The 19881-nt window shown below is 48.0% G+C and overlaps 1 non-coding gene across 1 annotated transcript; it reads right to left on the bottom strand.

Annotated features, from left to right (window-relative positions):
- Positions 1-820: 820 nt before the first annotated feature.
- Positions 821-954, bottom strand: LOC125105821 (small nucleolar RNA SNORA71). Its single transcript, XR_007129072.1, has one exon. It is a non-coding gene; the product is annotated as a small nucleolar RNA SNORA71 (small nucleolar RNA).
- Positions 955-19881: the final 18927 nt, after the last annotated feature.

Genomic DNA, 19881 nt, shown 5'->3' with positions numbered 1-19881 from the left:
CTTGTGATCTCTGTCAAATAAATAAATAAAATCTTTAAAAAAAAATTGAGTGTAACTATATTGTAGAGATTTTGGAAAATATAGAAAGCACAAAGAGGAAACCAGAAAACCACCTGTAATTCCTCCACCTAGAGGCAACAATAACATGAGAAAGAGAAAGAGGAAGAGATTCATCCTGTAATACTGTTTTATAGCTGCTTTATCCACTTAATAGTTTGTAAACAATAGTTTGTAAACGTTACAAACTTAGTAGTTTGTAAAAAAAAAAGTTTGTAAACATACTCTTGTTTACTACAGCATTTTTTTTAATTTTTTTAATTTTTTATTTTTTTTAAGAAGCACTTGGAACCGCTTTACCTATCTGGGAAACCTCTATGCTCACGAACAAGAAAACACTGAGAGAGTCTGGGTCTTAGGAGGTAAATGCACTGAAAGTCTCCCTCCCTGCATCTACCTCGTGCTCCGTTACCTAGGGCTGTCCTAGTCTAGAACCCCTGAACATAAAGAAAGCCTTGCAACTTTTCCTGTGCCTGCATTACCAGTGACCAGGACACAGGTAGCCTGTTATCCTTTCAAACACAGGCAGAAAGCAACACGTGGCTGCGGAAGTTAGAGACCAGAGTCAGAAGACCACAGCAGTGGTTCCCACAACCTACTCAGACATGCATTGAGGCAGGACCCACGCTCGTGCTCCCTTTATAAAACCTCACAGAAACAGAAACCATCCTGAGCCAGGCACAGAGAGCACTCCATAGGACACCATAAGACATGTCATAAGCAGGTGCCCAGAGGCACCTAAAAGGTGGGGAGGAGAAGGAAGTGTGGGAAAGCTCCAGAGTTTGGAAGGGACAGGAAGGGACCCTCCAAACACGGGGAAGCGCTTTCAGCAACTCCTCTCCCTGCACTATCAATGACCAGGACACAGACAGACCATGATCACTTTCGAATGCACGTTTACTACAGCATTTTAAATGGCAGGACATACCCTGCCTTATCTAGCCAAACCCCTAGTGTTAGGTGATGGGGCTGCTTTGGGTTTGTCTGGTGTAGTAAATAGCACTGTTGTGAACATCCGGGTAATAGGTCTTTGTATGGGTTTCCGTGAGTTCCCAGAGGCTGAATCACTTTGATACACGCTGCAAAAAGTCCCCCGAAGTGTGTTCCTCCTGAGTCGTGTGGTACAAATGCACCCTCACCGATGCTGGATTACAGAAAACCATTGCCAGTTTGAATCCCAGATATGTAAAAGGCAGGAATGAGCCCCTGATCAGGGTGCTGGGAACTCAAATGTAGCCCTGCCGTATTCATGTGGGCACCATTCCCTTAGCAGGAAAAGCAGCCGGCTTCAAGACCCAGCCAGACATGCAGAAGCGATACCAGCAAGAGGGGCCATTTATTACATATTTGCCGTGGCCAAACCTTTGAGACATGTTCTGCTTCTCCGTGGAACCCTTGCAGCGTGGACAATGGATCTCCATCCTACAGATGAAACTGAGTTGAGATTCCAACTCAGGGCTGTCCTATCTCATTGCACCGTGCTGCTGGCCCCCTCTGGGCAGGGCAGAAGGAAGGTTTGGTTTCAGGTAGGTGTACCCACCATTGCAGAGAGAGACCTCTACATGCACAGCCAAGGGAGAGTGGAGGGCGGGAGGCAAGGGCTGGGATTGAAGTCTGGTGATGATGTGTTCCGTGGGAACCCAAGGGCTTCTGGAGTCATCCATTCCCCAGGGGGCCATGAGCCCCTTTCAGAGAAGAATGTGTCTTATGTCTAACTCTCTCCCCTGCCCACAGCACGGCATGCATGCAGAGTGAGAAGGAGGAAGTGGAGAATAATATTCTTTGAGCACCTGTGTCCCAGTCACTGTTCTAGGTGCTGGGAGGTAAATCTCTGTCCCCATGGAAATTGTTGCGGGGTGGGGGGGGTGACAAAAGGAAGCAGGATAGAGAACTATACGGTATGTGTGAGGGTGATGAGTGCCATGCAGGAAAAGGACGTGGAAAGTGGACAAGATGGGGCTGGGAGTGGGAAGGTCACTTCAGGAGAGGGGGGCTGGGGGTGTGGAGAGATGGAGGGACGGAGGGAGGCAGGAAGGGAGAAAGGGAGGCAGGAAGATAGAAAAAGAAAGAGAAGATTTGGGACACCTGGGGAGTTCAGTTGGTTACGGATCTGCCTTCAGCTCAGGTCATGATCCTGGGGTCCTGGATTGGAGGCCCACATTGGGCTCCCTGCTCAGTGGAGAATCTGCTTCTCCCTCTGCCTCTGCCCCTCCCCGTGCTCATGTGTGCGCACTCTCTCTCTCTCTTCCAAATAGATAATATCTTTTTTAAAAAAAGATTTTTCTGCTGGCTCTAGTCCCGCCTCACCCCTGACTTTGGGGCCTGGCACCCTCAGCAGCACTTAGATGCTTCCGTACTTTCCTGAATGTCCCAGAGCAGCTGTTCCCTTCATCAGCTGCCCTTGGTCTTTGTGGCGGACTGAGCTCCCAGTCCCCCTGTCCCCCCCTGTTTTATTTCTGGTGCTTCTGGGGGAAAAAATGACCCCTGCTCCCAGCAACCTAGAAGAAAATGTCTCCTCCCAGAATATTTTCTCTCAGCTACCAAAGCAAGGCCAGACCAGCAGGTCGCCCCACTTCCGAAGAGGCTGGTTCTCTGCAGAGTGTCTGTGCTCCCATCGTGATGCGTGCTGCAGGGCTGGAGCTGGGGCGGGAAGATGGGAGCTCTCTCCCCTGGACCCTCTGCCCACTTTCTCCTGTCCCCGGTCTCCATGCATGCATTCATGCATTCAGCTCTCTTCCCAGCCCTGGCCTCATGTGATCTGCTCCTTTGTCTGTCTGTGGGCTGTTGCCTTCTACCAGAATGCCAGCCCCCAGGCCAAGCCTCTAGAAGAGAGCCTAACTCAAGACGGTTGCTCTTAATGACTTTTTTTTTTCTTAAGATTTTATTTATTTATTTGACAGAGAGATCACAAGCAGGCAGAGAGGCAGGCAGAGAGAGAGAGGAGGAAGCAGGCTCCCTGCTGAGCAGAGAGCCCGATGCGGGGCTCGATCCCAGGACCCTGAGATCATGACCTGAGCCGAAGGCAGCGGCTTAACCCACTGAGCCACCCAGGCGCCCCTCTTAATGACTTTTTGAATGAATGAACAAACTCTTTCAGTTTCTAGTAATCAAAGTGTGTCCAGAGCACCTGCCACATGCACAGCTCAGTGTTCAGCCCACAGAGCCTCACAGAGATGTCCCCCTAGTTCATACTACACAGGAGGAGGCCCAAGTGACTGGCCCTGGTGGTTAAAGCAGAAAGGAAGACTTTCCCAGGTAGTCGGGGAGTGCTTGGTGGGCACTGTGGTGATCAGGGTGGGCTTCGCGGAGTAGAACCAATCTAGGATTTGTAGAGCAGGTAGGAGGTAGACCTTTCCTTCTCTGCCCTCTGGCTTTTCTTGTCTCATCTGCCACCCCCCCAAACTGATGATTCCAGGTCACCTCCCCATCCTGGCCTGGTACTTCCTCTGTCCACCAGCAGCCTGGAATTCTGGGCTTGTCCTCTGAGACCAGGGTTCAGAAACTGGCTGCTCAGGTCTGTCAGGCCGGGCCGGGATTTGCCAGAGGAGCTAGCCACTTCCTCCTAAAATGTGGGTGACTTGACAAATGGGAATGACAGGCAGGGGTGACGAGTTGGAATGGTTCCTTCCCCAGCTGGAGAGGCAGGGTGTGGCAGTGACGGTGGCTGGCAGGCTAGAGGTGGGAGAGGCAGTGGCCACGTGGTTTGGGCCAGGGGTGATTCAGATTGTCCTGCTTTGCGGCAGGGTCTCCCTGGTCCAGGCATGGTGACCGTGCCGAGGGAGCTGTGCAGGGACAGTCACTGCCATTGCTCTTCTCCGCGCCTGTCCCTCAGGACGGATCACCATCAGTGCCCTTGGCATCTGTGGCCTGGCTCCCACAAGCAGCCTGAGGTTGTGGCAAGGGCGCTAGGCCAGGACTCACAAGTTCTTGAGTCGGTCCCGGTGCCGTCAAGTTGCTGGTACGCACAACCTCTCTGGGCCTTATTTCCTCCATCTGCAAATGGGTAGGTGCTGCCTGCTCACCACTTCAGTCTGCTCTGATGCTCAAAGGAGAACAGCAGCCTGATGCTTAACACCTTGGCCAAGGTTCAAAGGGGCCAGGGCTTGCGTGCCCTGAGTCTGGTCACCTCCGAGCTGGGTGAACTTGGGCAAGCCACTTAACCGCTTTGTGACTCCATCCTCACATCCACATCATGGTGCAACAGTATCATCCACCTCTCAGGGCGGTTAGGAGGGCTGGATGGCAATTGCTGGAGGAAACAGTAGCTCTCGTTTGCAACTGGAAATGAATGGGAAAGTCCCTCGTAAATGATGCAATGTCATAAATACAATTAAGGGAGGCTTCTATGATGCTGGGTAATGGCATTCTCCTCCAGTGCTCTTTGAAAAGTCTGCAGAAGGTAAGGGCCCTGGAGAGGGATCCCCACGCCCTCCCCAGAACTGCAGGGCTGGGAGCAGGGTTTGGGGCCCTGGGAAGCAGTCCTGGACACACACCGTCCCCTTCATTCCCTCAGAGCCACACCCACGGGGAGCTCTCCAGTACAGCCAGGCCAGCCTGGTGGGGCGGGGAGAGGATGCGGGGCTCTCCACAAAGTTCCCTCCTCTGTGACAACCTGTGGGATCCAAAGTAAGGTGACCGTAGTGGGGAACGGGCCATCTTATTTGCTCTGCCTGGTTGGTGGGTTGCTCTGAAAAGGACATAGCTTCCTGTCCATGCTCTTCCTGCCAAAATCCCTTGCCCTGAATTCAGTCATGCAGAAGCAGTGGGAAACCCAAACTGAGGGACAGCCTGTAAGATAACTGGCCTGGAGGCTTTAAAAAAAAAAAAAAAAAAAAAGTACACGTCTCAGATGCCACAGAAGGGGAGCTAGGTTAGAAAGACATGACAAGTGCCCGCAGTGCTTTGACTGATCTGCGATTGGCTCCTGGATCAAAACAAAAAGCTCTGTATAAGAAAGAACACTCTTGGAGCAACTGGGGAAAGCTAAAAAAGAACCATATGCTAGCTAGGGGACTCAGCAGTGCTGAGGTTTGTGAGGATGATCGTGGCAAGGTGGTTGTCTAGGAGAAGGTTCTAGTTCTTAGAGCGTGCCTGGGGAAGCGTTTTAGAGGTGGAATGTCCTGTCTACAACTCTCAAGTGTGTGTGTGTGTGAGAGAGAGAGAGAGAGAGAGAGATACACAGAAAGAAAAAGCAAGCATGACAAATCCAAGTGAAGGGTGTATGCACATGTGTTGTACTGTTCTTTTTTTTAAATTTTATTTATTTATTTGACAGAGACCGTGAGAGAGGGAACACAAGCAGGAGGACTGGGAGAGGGAGAAGCAGGCTTTCTGCTGAGCAGGGAACCTGATGCGGGGCTCATTCCCAGGACCCCAGGACCATGACCTGAGCCGAAGGCAGATGCCCAATGACTGAGCCCCCCAGGTGCACATGTACTATACTTTTTTTTTAAAAAAGATTTTATTATTTATTTTTGTGAGAGAGAGACCAAGCGCACAAGCACAAGTAGGAGAAGGGGCAGAAGGAGAGGGAGAAGCTGACTCCGTGCTGAGCAGAGAGCCTGACACGGTACTCGATCCCAGGACTCTGCAATCATGACTCCAGTCGAAGCAGACCCTTAACCAACTGAGCCACTCAGGTGCCTGCATGATACTATCCTTGTAACTTTTCTGTAGGTCTTGAAGATTTGTAAACAAGAAGTTTGGAGATAAGTCCTGTGGGGCCGTCATGGGAAGTCTCTGATGTCTGTAGGACAAATTTGCCTCCCCAACGTGTAGGGTGAAGCCACAGAGTCCTAGGGTCAAGGGGAATCCCACACCCACCCTTTGCCTGATTACAGCTCAAACTCTGCCTAACCCTCCCCCCCCCCATTTCCCCCGCTCCCGGGCTCTCTGTGTTCCTTATGGCCTAGGGGCCAGCACCCGCCCCCTCCATAGCCCTGGACAAGCCACTGAGCCATGAAGATGTGGCCTCTGCTTGGTCAGGGCCCACAGTTCACAGGGGTCAGCCCGGATCACTGCAGAGTATGTCATGGGTACGGGAGTCCAAAGACTCACAAATAACTCACAGTGGTCCAGGGGAAGGCGGAAGCAGAAAATATAATGGCAGCTGCTCTGGGAACTGGGAGCGCCTAGAAGCCAAGCACAGAGCTAGGCTTTCCCTGGGCATCCCTGTGTCTCCTCCTCACCGTGCTGACTGTGCAGGAGGCACCTTTTTTTTTTTTTTTTTTTTTTTTTTAACAAGGTGGAGATTCTGACTCAAAGAATTCAAACCACTTGCCTAATGTCACACAGCTAGAGGATGGCAGCCAGTCTCGGCCATGAAGGGGTTTCAGAAGCTGACGGGGGAGAGCCAGGCATTCCAGGCAGAGAGTGGGACAACTGAAGGGAAGATGAGGAGGGAGGAGGGCCCGGGGCGGGGTTCTCAGCCTGGGCACTGGTGACGTCGTGAGCCCAAGAAATCTCTGTTGCAGAGGCTGTCCTGTGCCTTGCGGATGTTAGGTGGTATCCCAGCCTCCTGGATGCCGGTAGCCCGTAGCACCCTCCACTCCTACCTGAAACAACTACAGACGTCTGCAAATGTTGCCGGACAGCGGGGCTGAACACCTTCCTCCTGCCTGGAGCCAGAAGGCCGTTCTTGGTGTAGCCCTGCTCCTGGCTGGCAGTGGGCAGGCGGACAAGCCCCAGTGGGAGTTCTGGTCTACCTCTGCAGTTTCCTCCCACAGAGCGGGGAAGGGAAGGCTAGACCTGGTTTACCCCACACGCTGCTCTTCCCTCCATCGCTGCCCTGTGGCTCTCCCTGGGGATCCAGCAAGTGACAGCCCCAATGGGACCCATGAAAGTGACCAGAGACAGGCCAAGCCCTGTTCATCACCCTCAGGCCTGGGGAAGTTCTCCCCTGCCAGCACCCCAGTGTTCCATCCTGCAGTGTACTTCAAGGGGTCCCCGTGGCCTCAGGGTGCCTGGCCAGGCCTGGCATTCCAGACAGTCAGAAACAAAGGGAGGGATCTTGCGCATGAGCTGACCCCTACCTCCATCCCTACCCAGGGTGGCTGGAGTTCTCTCTGCAGCCGAGGGTGCTGCTCTCCAATTTTATTTTATTTTATTTCATTTCATTCATTTTATGGTTATTTATTTTTATTTACTTATTTGACGGAGAGAGAGAGAGAACATAAGCAGGGGGAGCAGCAGGCAGAGGGAGAGGGGGAGCAGGCTCCCTGTTGAGCAGGAAGCCCAATGAGGGGCTTGATCTCAGGACCCCGGGATCGTGACTTGAGCAAAAGGCAGACGCTTAACTGACTGAGCCACCCAGGCGCCCCCCTCCAGACAATTTTAAAAACTCTCCAAGCCAAGTGTCTGGGAACTTGCCATCAGCACTAAACTGCAGCCAGTAGGGGCGCCTGGGTGGCTCAGTGGGTTAAGCCTCTGCCTTCAGCTAGGGTCATGATCTCAGGGTCATGGGATGGAGCCCCACATTGGGCTCTCTGCTCAGCAGGGAGCCTGCCTCCCCCTCCCTCTCTGCCTGCCTCTCTGCCTATTTGTGATCTCTGTCTGTCAAAAAAAAAAAAAAATCTTTAAAAAAAATAAAGTGCAGCCAGTACTCGGTGGTATGGCCAAACCAGCGTCCTTCTCCACCCCAGCCCACCTGGACCCCTGGCTTCCCCGAAACCAGCCTCTGGAGCCTCAACATTCTTCTAATGGGGACCCTTCAGAACCTTCTCCCCACCCCCACCCTTCCCGGTCCCACCCCCACCCCACTGCCCTACTGATTGTTAGGTATTTTGACCAGCTCTTTATCAGCCAAGTATTGCAGACCTATCAGGAGCCAGATCCTATGATAGGTGCCGCTCTCTGCATGTTCCTGAGCCTCTAGGGAAGAGAGCCCTACGATCGCCTTAACATAGCACAGCGGTTGTCAAGACACTGGCCTGTAGAGAGTGCCCTGGGGGTCCCCACGGAAGTGGGAGCATTTGCGGGGGAGTCTCAGGTATGCAGACTGGCTCTGGAAGACTAAATGGAAGTTCACAGTGAAAGACAAGGGAGGGGAATTCCAGGACAAGGGACCAACATGAACAAAAAACACGGGTAATCCATAGGCTACGGAGAGAAAATATTAGAGCTCGTATTTATACTCATTTTTAGTCTCATACTTATTTTCTGTTTTATATACAATGATGCACATGACATATTAACATAGTTATATATAGAACATTTATATAGACATATATAACGTTGATATATGGTATACAATATGTATGTAAAATATATGTATGTATAATATGCATATATGTATATATAAATACATATTATATATAAATTTATATAGAAGTATAAGTACTTAACATGTATATGTGATTTATATGTATATATATAACATTTATGTAGATATGGTTTATTTTGAATATATGTATTTTGAGGTGCACACCCCCACATTTTTCCTGATATATAATCCAAATTTTGCCGAGCCTGGTTCAGGACGTGCTGTATTTGAAGGGCACATAAATGCCCAGGAGGTGATGTTTAGCATCCCATGGAGCTAGCCATGGGCGAGCCGGCCTCGGGCGCTGGGTGGGAAGGAAGGGAGCAGTGTTTAGAGTGAGTGGAACAGAACAGGGTGGAGGAGGAATCAAGTGGAGCAAGTGTTTCTCAGCCTGGCTGCCCTTTGAATCACCTAAGGAGCTTCTAAAAAAGTCCTCACTCCTAGCTCCTTTGATTTTATTGGCCTGGAATGAAGCCCAGACATCATCTTCTTTTAAACTCCCCAAATAATTCCGGTTGTACCCAGAATTGAGAACCACTCCCCCAGATCAGATTTCTTCAGACTTTTCGTGCCTGTGTGCTCCCTAAAAGGATTTTGGAAAACAACATACCCCTTTTCATGTTTGTAAGTTAATGTCCAGATTTTTAATCATAATTCTGTTTTGTTTTTGTTTTTGTTTTTTTTTAAAGATTTTATTTTTATTTATTTGACAGAGAGAGATCACAAGTAGACGGAGAGGCAGGCAGAGAGAGAGAGAGAGGGAAGCAGGCTTCTTGCTGAGCAGAGAGCCCGATGTGGGACTCGATCCCAGGACCCTGAGATCATGACCTGAGCCGAAGGCAGCGGCTTAACCCACTGAGCCACCCAGGCGCCCATAATTCTGTTTTATTTAAAAAAAATATTCGAGAGAGAAAAAGCACAAGCAGAGAGGCAGGGAGAAGGAGAGAGAATCTCAAGCAGACTCTGTACTGAGGGTAGAGCTTGGGTTTGGGGCTCATTCTCATGATCCTGAGATCACAACCTGTGTCAGAACCAAGAGTCTGATTCTCAACCAACTGCACTACCCAGGGCCCCCCCCCCCCATCATAATTTTAATAGCTGCAAATATACCATTTCCAGAATCATTTCTCCAGAATCTCAGAGTTGCAAATTCAGTTTATTTAATTTATGGAAAAGGTCTGCCATAGAAGCTAATTAGCAACATCAGAATCCATTGCCAAACCAGTCGGCCTAATTAGACTCTTTGTCAAAAGAAAATGTGGATACATTTTTCAATTCAGATAAATATATTAATACATAGCCTTGTGACCACCATCTCACTTCCATATTCTACTTCTAAGCTAAATAGTATATAGAGTCTTGTCACCTAGAATTGGTCCCTTCAGTGTCAGAAAATACTTTGTCACCAATATTTATAGCTGATAGTGTGCTTTTCTGAAGGGTCCCTCCCTCAGGAGGTTCGGTCCCCAGTGGTTGGCACACATCTAGATGATGCACCATGGTCAGAGTGGGGTTGGGTGAAAAGTAAACCTTAGTTGGAAAGCTAAGTGAGACTAGAAGGGAAAACTGGCTTGATGTTTGACTGCAGAGGCAAACAGATTCATTTTAGAAAGAAGGACCTGGAGAAGTTGAGGATCTGGAAATTGGTATCTTTAAAATTGTTCACGGTAGATCGATACATGTATGGTAACTTGTTACAAGAAAGATGCCTATGCAATTCTGTGGGGGCCAGTGTTTTTTTCTATGCATGCTCATGGGGAGGGTGGGGAAGAGCTCTGATCCCTTCCTCACACCATACACATTAATTCAAGATGGGTCAGAGACCTAAATGTGCAAACCAAACAGTAAACCTTCTGGAAGAAAACACGGGAGGGAATCTTTACAAACAGGCAAAGATCTTTTGTGCAGGACATAAAAGGCTCTTCTATAATTGTTTTTAATTTAAGTTTTAGTTAACATACAGAGCAATATTGATTATAATTTTTAATTGGTAAATTGGACTTCATTAAAGTAAAAACCTCTGTTTATCAAAAGATGTCATTAAGAGAGTGAAAGGGCAAGAGAAGTGGCACCTGGGTGGCTCAGGAGGTTAAGCCTCTGCCTTCGGCTCAGGTCTTTTTTTTTTTTTTTTTTAAAGATTTTATTTATTTATTTGACAGAGAGAGATCACAAGAAGGCAGAGAGGCAGGCAGAGAGAGAGGAAGGGAAGCAGGCTCCCCGCTGAGCAGAGAGCCCGACGCGGGACTCGATCCCAGGACCCTGAGATCATGACCTGAGCCGAAGGCAGCGGCTCAACCCACTGAGCCACCCAGGTGCCCCTCGGCTCAGGTCTTGATCTCAGAGCCCCGCATCAGGCTCTCTGCTCAGCAGGGAACCTGCTTCCTCCTCTCTCTCTGCCTGCCTCTCTGCCTGCTTGTGATCTCTGTCTGTCAAATAAATAAATAATATCTTAAAGGAAAAAAAAAAAAAAGGGCAAGCGAAGACTTTCACAATGCATATATCAGACAAGGGACTCGTGTCCTGAATATATAAAGATCTCTTTCAAATCAATGAGAAAAGCACAACCAACCCAACCAGAATTTGGGCAAAGACTTGAAAGAGAGGCTATTTAAAGGGCTAGTAAGCATATGAAAAGGCTCTCAACACTATTAGTCATCAAGGAAATGCAAAACAAAACCTCAGTGAGATTCTGTGATACTCATCAGAATGATTAAAATTGAAGCGATCAACAGTAAGAAACGTTGTCAAGGATATAGAGCAGCTGGAGCATTTCTACGTTGGTGGAGGGAGAATAAATCAGTAAAAACCAGACCTACCCCTGCTCTGGTCTCAGAAATTCCACTCTTAGGCATATATCCAAAGCAAAGTGGTAGCTGCAGTTCAATTAGTGTGCAGGCAATAAGGAGGTACTTGTAGAGAATTTAGGACAGTGATAAAAACTAAAGTCATTCTGCTTTGGGGGTTCCTGGCTGGCTCAGTTGGTAGTGTTGGACTCTCGACCTCCCGGGGTTGTGAGTTTGAGTCCCATGCTGGGGCAGAGTTTACTTAAAAAAAAAAGATGGGGGGGTTACTGGGTGGCTCAGTGGGTTAAAGCCTCTGCCTTCGGCTCAAGTCATGGTCTCAGGGTCCTGGGACCAAGCCCCGCATCTCAGCGGGGATTCTGCTTCCCCCTCTCTCTCTGGCCGCTTGTGATTTCTGTCTGTCAAATAAATACATAAAGTCTTAAAAAAAAAAGATAATCTGCTTTTTATTATCACTGTGCACCAGGATCAGCCATTCTGAACAATGATAAAATACCCGCTACCCCAGAACATCTTTTTTTGGCCTAAGTTCTAAACAATGGCTGCAATTAGCACTGAGTTTTAAAAATGCATGTATAAGCTTCAGTGAGCATAGTTACAGAAGCATTGCATTCTACATGGAAGTGAATTTGGAGGATGTCCAGGTATGCCCTTGGCCCCCAGCACACATGGGTTCTGTGCATTCGTGTATCTTGTTAGTGAGGGGTTGTTTTAAATGGTGGTAGAATATATGTAATCTGCAATCTGCCATTTTACCCATGTTTGAATGTACAATTCAGCAACGTCAATTACGTTCATATTGTTACGCAGACATCACCACCACCCATCTCCAGACCTTCTCGTCTTCCCAAAGGGAAGCTCTGCCCATTAAATACTCACTCTCCACCCTTTGTCCTCCTGTCTCTTGATAACAACCTCTAATATACTTTCCGTCTCTATGAATTTGTCTACCCTAGGCACCTGCTGTATGTGGAATCCTACAGGATTTTTCCTCTTATTTCACTTAACCTAAAGATCTCAAGTTACATCCATGTTGTCACATGTATATGATTATATCTCCCCCTTGATTGATTGATTTTATTTATTTGACAGAGAAAGACACGTGAGAGAGGGAACACAAGCAGGGGGAGTAGGAGAGGGAGAAGCAGGCTTCCTCCTGAGCAGAGAGCCCAGTGCGGGGGTCGATCCCAGAACCCTGGGATCATGACCTGAGCGGAAGGCAGATGCCCAATGACTGAGCCACCCAGGTATGCCATATTTAAAGATTTTATTTATTTATTTGGGAGAGAGAGAGGGAATAAGCTGGGGGAATAGCAGACAGAACGAGAGGGAAAAGCAAACCCCCCACTGAGCAGGGAACCCTCTGCGAGACTCGATCCCAGGACCCTGAGATCATGACCTGAGCCGAAGGCAGACGCTTAACCCACTGAGCCACTCAGGTGCCCCATGATTACTTCATTCCTTTTTATGTCTGAATCATATTCCATCATACCTGCGTTTATTTTATTTTTTTAAAGATTTATTTATTTATTTATTTGACAGAGATCACAAGTAAGCAGAGAGGCAGGCAGAGAGAGAGAGAGAGAGAGAGAGGAGGAGGAAGAAACAGGCTCCCTGCAGAGCAGAGAGCCCAGTGTAGGGCTGGATTCTAGGACCCTGGGATCATGACCCAAGCTGAAGGCAGAGCCTTAACCCACTGAGCCACCCAGGTGCCCCACCTGCATTTATTTTGAGAATAATTTCCTGAGGGTTCAGGACCATGCAACACTTATAGGCACCTTATATAGAAATTTTTTTTAAAGGTAACTATTTGTAGGTGCAGCCACTTAGATGGCTCTCCCAGACAGAAAGGAAGGAAGCCAGCCACCAAAGACTATGCGCCTGACAACTCCATTGACATCAATTTTAAAGACATGGGGTGCCTGGGTGGCTCAGTAGGTTAAGCATCTGCCTTTGGCTAAGGTCATGATCCCGGGTCCCTGGGATCAAGGCCCGCATCCAGTTCCCTGCTTGGCAGGGAGTCTGCTTCCCCCTCCCTCTGCCGCTCCCCCTGCTTGTGCGTGCTCTCTCTCTTTCTCTCTCTCTCTGACAAATAAATAAAACTAAAAGAATAAAAGTAAAGATAGACAAGTTTTTCTAAAGTGTTTTTTTTTTAATTCCAGTTAGTTCACATACAGTGTAATGTTAATATCTGGTGTACAGTATAGTGATTTTTCACGTCCATGCATCACCCGGGGCTCATTGTGACATGTGCCCTGCTTCATCCCCAACAGGCTGTCTGGTAACCACCAGTTTGTTCTCCATAGTTAAGAGTCTATTTCTTGGTTTGTCTCTTTCTCTCTCTCCTTTTTCTGTTTGCTCATTTGTTTTGTTTCTTAAATTCTACATAGGAGTGAAATCAAATAGTATTTGTCTTTCTCTAACTGACATTTCACTTAGCGTGATACACTCCAGCTTTATCCGTGTCATTGCAAATCGCAAGATTTCCTTCTTTTCATGGCAGGATAATATCCCATAATATTTTACGGAGTAATAGTCCATATTCCATATGTATCTCTCACATCTTCTTTGTCTCTTCTATTGATGGACACTTGGGCTGTTTCCGTAATTTGACTATTGTAAATAATGCTGCTATAAACTTTGGGGTGTATGCAACCCTTTAAATTAGTGTTTTGTATTTTAGGGTAAATTCCCAGTAGTGTGATTACGGATCATAGGGCAATTCTACTTTTAAGGTTTCAAGGACCCTCCATACTGTCTTCCACAGGGGCTGCCCTAGCCTGCGTTCCCACCAACAGTGCACGCAGGCTGCCCTTTCTGCACATCCTCGCCCACACCTGTTGTTTCCTTTGCTGTTGATTTTAGCTGTTCTGACAGGTGTGAGATGACATTTCATTGTGGTTTTGATTTGCATTTCCCTGAGGATGAATGATACTGAGCATTTTTTCATGAGTTTGTTGGCCCTCTATCTGTTTTCTTTGGAAAAATGTCTAGTCATGTCTTCTGCCTGTTCTTTTTTTTTAAGATTTTATTTATTTATTTGACAGAGATTGCAAGCAGGCAGGGAGGCAGGCGGAGAGAGAGGAGGAAGCAGGCTCCCTGCTGAGCAGAGAGCCCGATTCGGGGCTCCATCCCAGGACCCTGAGATCATGACCCGAGCCGAAGGCAGAGCCGAAGGCAGAGGCTTTAACCCACTGAGCCACCTCATCTGCCCCTCGTCTGCCCATTTTTAATCAGATTATCCATTTTTGGGGTGTTGAGTTTCATAAGCTCTTTACATATTTTGGATACTAACCCTTTCTCAGGTATGTCATCTGCGAATATCTTCTCCCACCCTGTAGGTCGCCCTTTGTCTCGTTTTGTTGATTGTTGTGAGGACAGGCAGCCGTGACAGTGGTGAAGGAAGTCGGGACAGTGGTTACCAGGGTGGGGGGGGACAGTTATTGACTGAGGGTGGTGGATACTCAGATGTATACGTTTATAAAAATGTATCAAGCTTTATACTTTGGATTAATATATTTTACTATATATAAATTATTCCTCAATACAAAAGAAAAAAAAATGCAAGCTCTAAGGGGGCAGAGATTTTTGTCTGTTGGGCTCAACTCTGTATCCTCAGAGGCTAGAGGAGGGCCTGCACGGGGTAGCACGCGGAAGCCCTGAACGAATGAATGAGCTTCAGACGGCTCTTGGCACTGTGACAGCATTGCTCTTAGCATGTAAGTCCTGCAAGGCTACGTGTATGGATCTGTCTCCCCCATCAGTTTCTGGCCTTGGGGATCAGGGACTTGGTGGAGGGACAGTGAGCGGTGAGGCTGGTCTGTGCCTGGATCAGGACGGTTTGAAGACTTCGGTACGTTCCCCCCACCCCCTTTAGGGGAATCATGATGGGCTGGTCTCCGGAACCACAGAGCATTTAGGATGCATTTTCAGGACTTTGAGATGGACCAGCAGTGTTAATAGAATGAAGGAAGGAGAGAAATAAGGACCCTGTGGCCATGCCGACCCCAAAGCCCTTCTCATTCCCCAACCTTAGACCATACTGTAGGCTCCACTCCTTCAGCCCAGGGTCCCTCTGTGGCTGCTGGCTCAGCTGGGAGGTCTTCCCCCGACCCCCCACAGCTCTTCCAGGTTCTCGTCTGCCCCTCTCTATGGTGGACGCTCCCTTCTGATTGCCTCCAGCAGCTTCCCTGCCCATCCCTCCCTTTCTCTCTCCTTTTTGGAATAGAATTTATGGAAATGTTATTTCACAACCATGCATGTTTATTTCTTCTCCTCTCTTTAAAAGAGTTCAGTGGGTCTCTTTCCTCTCCCTTGTTTCAAACCTCTCTTGCTGGTCTCCAGCTCCCATGTCTGACCTTCCAGCATGACTCATCCTGAACCTGACCTCCCCAAAGCCTATGTTCACATGGAACGCCTTTTAAAACCAAGAGAAATTTGGAGAGGGCAGTGGCTTTATTCACAAGCGCTAATAATCCCTGATTAGGTCTTTCGTCAAATTACAATCCAGATGTGGCAGGTGGATCAGGACACCCAGGAGGGGCCCTTGGCAGAAGTGACAGCAGTGAGAAAGCTCCCCGAAAAGTGGCTCTAAGGGCCAAGTGGTGACAGAGACACACCTAGTCAACGCCTGTCTAGCACCGGAGAGCTGTTCTCCAACAGAGGGAGGCGACCAGTTTCTTGTTTTCAGTTTTTAAATCCTTGGGGATAAAGCAAAGGACACTGGATTAAAAGCAGCAGGAAGGATTGGGGCTCCAAATCAGGAAGAATTGCCAAACTGATGGTGAGAACACGGAACCTGGGCGTGACCTGTCAGGAGCAGTGGGGCAGGCCCCTTCTAGAAAGCCCTGAGCACAAAGATGATTCCTGATTCAGCTGAATTTATGGCCCGAGCTGGAGCCAAGCCTGGTCGTCATGACCTATCACCGTTGCAAGACCAGTGAGCTAGGTCGATGGGGAGGCAGGGCCACCAGATGGCCAGGGAGTCTGTCCCAGCCAAGGAGGGCTTCTGGGTGGGGCTGGTTCTGTAAATGCCTGTCAGGAGCCCAGAGCAACAACAGATTTACCTGTGAGGGTTAGCTCTTGTCCATTTTCCTTCCTGACCGGCTCCTCTGCATCTGTCAGGATTCAACACAGGTACTGCCTCCTCCAGGAAGCCCTCCCTCAGGGTTCTGAGCACACAACAGCGCACTGTGGACTCAGTTGCTTCCATCTCCAGACTACAGATCCCTGGGGGTGGGGCAGTGGGGGGTCACCATTGTGTCCCTTGTGCTTGACATGCTTGGAAATTAGAAGGGAGTGAAGGAAGGAAAGAAGAAGGGATGGAGGGAAAGACAAAGGGAGAAGGGAGAGAGGAAGGATGAAAGAGAGAGGAAAAGAGTGAGATAGGAGGATGGAAGGGATTGGGGGAAGGGAGGAAGGGAGGGAGGAGGGGAGGACGCAGGGACTCCCTGCCCAGAGCTGACACAGATGCCCGAACTCACCCCTGTTCCATAGACAGAGGTTTGCCCATAGCAACACTACCCCAGGCTTTCTGGCAGCTGGGACTTGGACTTGGACATCCCACCCCCATGGCCCCCACTGCAGGCCCAGCCCAGGGACAGGGGCAGCCCAGGCTGGCAGTCCCTGAGCATCTGAGCTGGGGGTTACAGGGGCGGTGATGGGCACAGGCTGGTGGGTGAGGGCGGACAGCTCCGGGGGACCAAGGGAGAGCTCCGTGGAGAATTGCTATTATATCTGGTTCTTGTTCATTTCCACTTGATTCACACAATTCCCGAGCTGCGTTCTTACGGGGAAATGTGCTTTCATTTAATTTAATGTTTTCCACAAAATGATGATAACCTTCTTGTTCTTCCTGAATATAAAAGAAAGAAAGCGCATTATAGCAAATAGAAACAAAGAATACAAGAATGGCCTGAAATCCCAGGTAAGTGTTGTCAACATGTTGTTGCTATCATTCTAGAATTTATATATCCACATATGTACATTAACATATTTAAATACAGAAAGGATTTTTGAAAGCAGACGCAACGGGAATTGTACTGTACATAGGGCACTGCAACCTTCTTGTTTCCGTTCAGTGATGCCTTGTGAACGCTCTTCCTTATCAGCAAATCCACTTTTGCATCATGATAGCCGCGGCCGATATTTTGAGTGCATGAAAGTCTCGTCATTTATTTATTTAACCTCTTTGAACATTTAGGTTCCCCCCCCCCCGGGGTTTTACTGTCAAAAATGACCTTGGGGAAGATGTAGCCCTTATGGCGTCATTTTTTAGGACACACAGACACAAGTGCACTACAGAACGTGGTGGAGTTTGAATCACAAATTTTAGAAAGAACTTGCTTGTAAATCAGCAACGGCGTCATTCGTTAATGTCAAAAATTGTGGTAAAAAAATCAAGAATTGGGCAATATCTGCAATTGAGATGACTGTGAGTGAGATGAGAAAGGGAGAGGTTTTGTCCTGAAAGGAACACTGCGGAGATCGATCTATCGATCATCAATCTCCCGTCCTTCCTTCCTTTCTTTTCTTCTTTCCTGTCTTTCTCTCTTTCTTTCCCTCCTTCCCTCCCTCCCTTCCCTTCCCTTCCTTTCCTTCCTCCCTTTCTCCCTCCCTCACTCTCTCTCCCTTCCTTCTTCTTTCTTTCTCTCTTCTTTCTTTCCTTCCTTCCTTCCAAAAATAGACTTCTCCACATACCTTTGTTTTGAATAGACTGTCGCCTGTAATCATTCGGTCTATCAGTTAACTGACCACAGAGTATACAAAGATATTTGTACACCCATGTTCACAGCAGCATTGTGCATAATGGCCAAAAGTTGGAAGCAACCCAAGTGTTCGTTGATGGATGAAGGGATAAACGAAATGTGGTATATGTGTATAATGGAATATGAATCAGCCTTTAAAAGGAAGAAGATTCCGACACATGTTACAATGTGGATGAACCTTGAGGACCTTTTGTGAACTGAAATTAGCCGGTCATGAATAGACAACTACTGTACGATTGCATTTACATGAGGGACCTAGAATAGGCAAATTCGTAGACAGAAGGAAGGATGGTGGTTGCCAGGGGCCAGAGGGAGGGGAGAACTAGGAGTTCATGTGTAATGGGATGGGAACAGAATTTCAGTTTGGGAGGATGAAAAAAAGTATGAAAAATGTTGTGATGTTTGCAGTGTGAGTGGACTTCATGTTAGAGTTGTACACTTACAAACAGTTAAAATGGTAACTTTTATGCTATGTATATTTCACCACAACTTAAAGTTAAATTTTATTTTATTTTTAAAAGATTTTATTTTATGTATGTATTTTGAGAGAGAGAGAGTGTGTGTACACACATGAGTGGGGGGGAGGGCAGAAGGAAATAGAGAATCTTCAGCGGACCCCACGCTGAGCACAGAGCTCCATATGTGGGCTCAGTCCTACAGCCCTGAGATCATGACCTGAGCCTAAACCAAGAGTTGGAGGCTTAACCAGCTGAGCCACCCAGGCGCCCCTATGTTAAATTTAAAAAACTCAAAAGGAGGGGTGTCTGGCTGACTTGGTTGGAAGAGCATGTGACTTGATCTGAGGGTCAGGAGTTTGAGCCCCATGCTGGGTAGTAGAGATTACTTAGATAAACAAAACTTAAGGGAAAAAAGCGCAAAAGGCAACAAACCCTCATGGGAGCATATACAAGTCACTACTAAGATGAGTGTCTGGAGTGGGCGGGGGTGAGGACTGGAGTGTGAAGCAGGTGGAGAAGGGAGGTAGACTTTCACTATGTGCCTTTAATACTTCTCTAACGAATGTATTGCCTGTTCAAACATTAAACATGTCATAACTTGTTTAAAGAGAAAGAAACTTCTTTCTGATACGGAGCCAAAGATCTGTCCTACAATCATGTTGAACAAGACAGAGGCCTCCTCTAAGTGACAGCCTTTAAGTCCTTAAGAAGATAATCTGCTGACAATGAGCATCTTCTTCAGCTCATTCTGTTCCTCCTTCTCAGTACCGGGGGACTGATCACTGCAGAGGGGTGTCTGAGTCTACGGACTCTCTGGCAGACACCTGTGGTTTGGGACTATCCAGCATCTACTTCCCCGCTGTCCCATAGCATCCTGCCTCTCCTTTGGAGAATCTCCTACTGTGTACAGTCTCCAAAACAGATGTCCCAGCATCCCAATATGAAAGAAAAATGTAGCAGTGGGTCCTCCCTCTGTCTACCCTGGCCCAATTAGAAGGAAAGCATGTGACTCAACCCATGAACTCATTTTTCCTGGGCTTTGGTCTTCAGAATCCTTCCAGGAAGCTGGGCACCTAAAGGTCCTATGTATTCTAGCAGTGATGGGCTAGACTGTTTGGATGGGACAGTCTCTATGCTCCTCTTTTGTGGGGGTACCCGCTGCCCAGGCCTCCAGATCCCCTTGTTTCTGGCCTATTTGCCAATCCTGGCCCTCCAGCCTCCATCGATTGTGAGCCCTAAAGGCGTTACAAAATTTTTTGCTTAATTTAACCAAAACCAACTTCTATAGTTTATGAGCAAGAATCCTGTCTGAGAAAAAGCCCCAACTGACAAATGAATTGAGAGGATGTGACATTGAGTTTTCCCAGGATGGCCTCAGCAATTTCTCCCACCCCACATGCTTGTTGACAGTATAACCTCACCACTCCTTCCATGGAGATGTGGAGTCTAGGTCCCCTCCTCTTGAGTCTGAGCAGGCTTCCACAGGTAAAGTATGACAGAATTGAATGCCCTGTGACTTCTAAAACTAGGTCATAAGA

Source organism: Lutra lutra, chromosome 7 (assembly GCF_902655055.1).
Source record: "Lutra lutra chromosome 7, mLutLut1.2, whole genome shotgun sequence".
NCBI lineage: Eukaryota > Metazoa > Chordata > Mammalia > Carnivora > Mustelidae > Lutra > Lutra lutra.
Note: the sequence above shows the minus strand (reverse complement) of the source record. Positions and strands in the feature narration are given on the sequence as shown.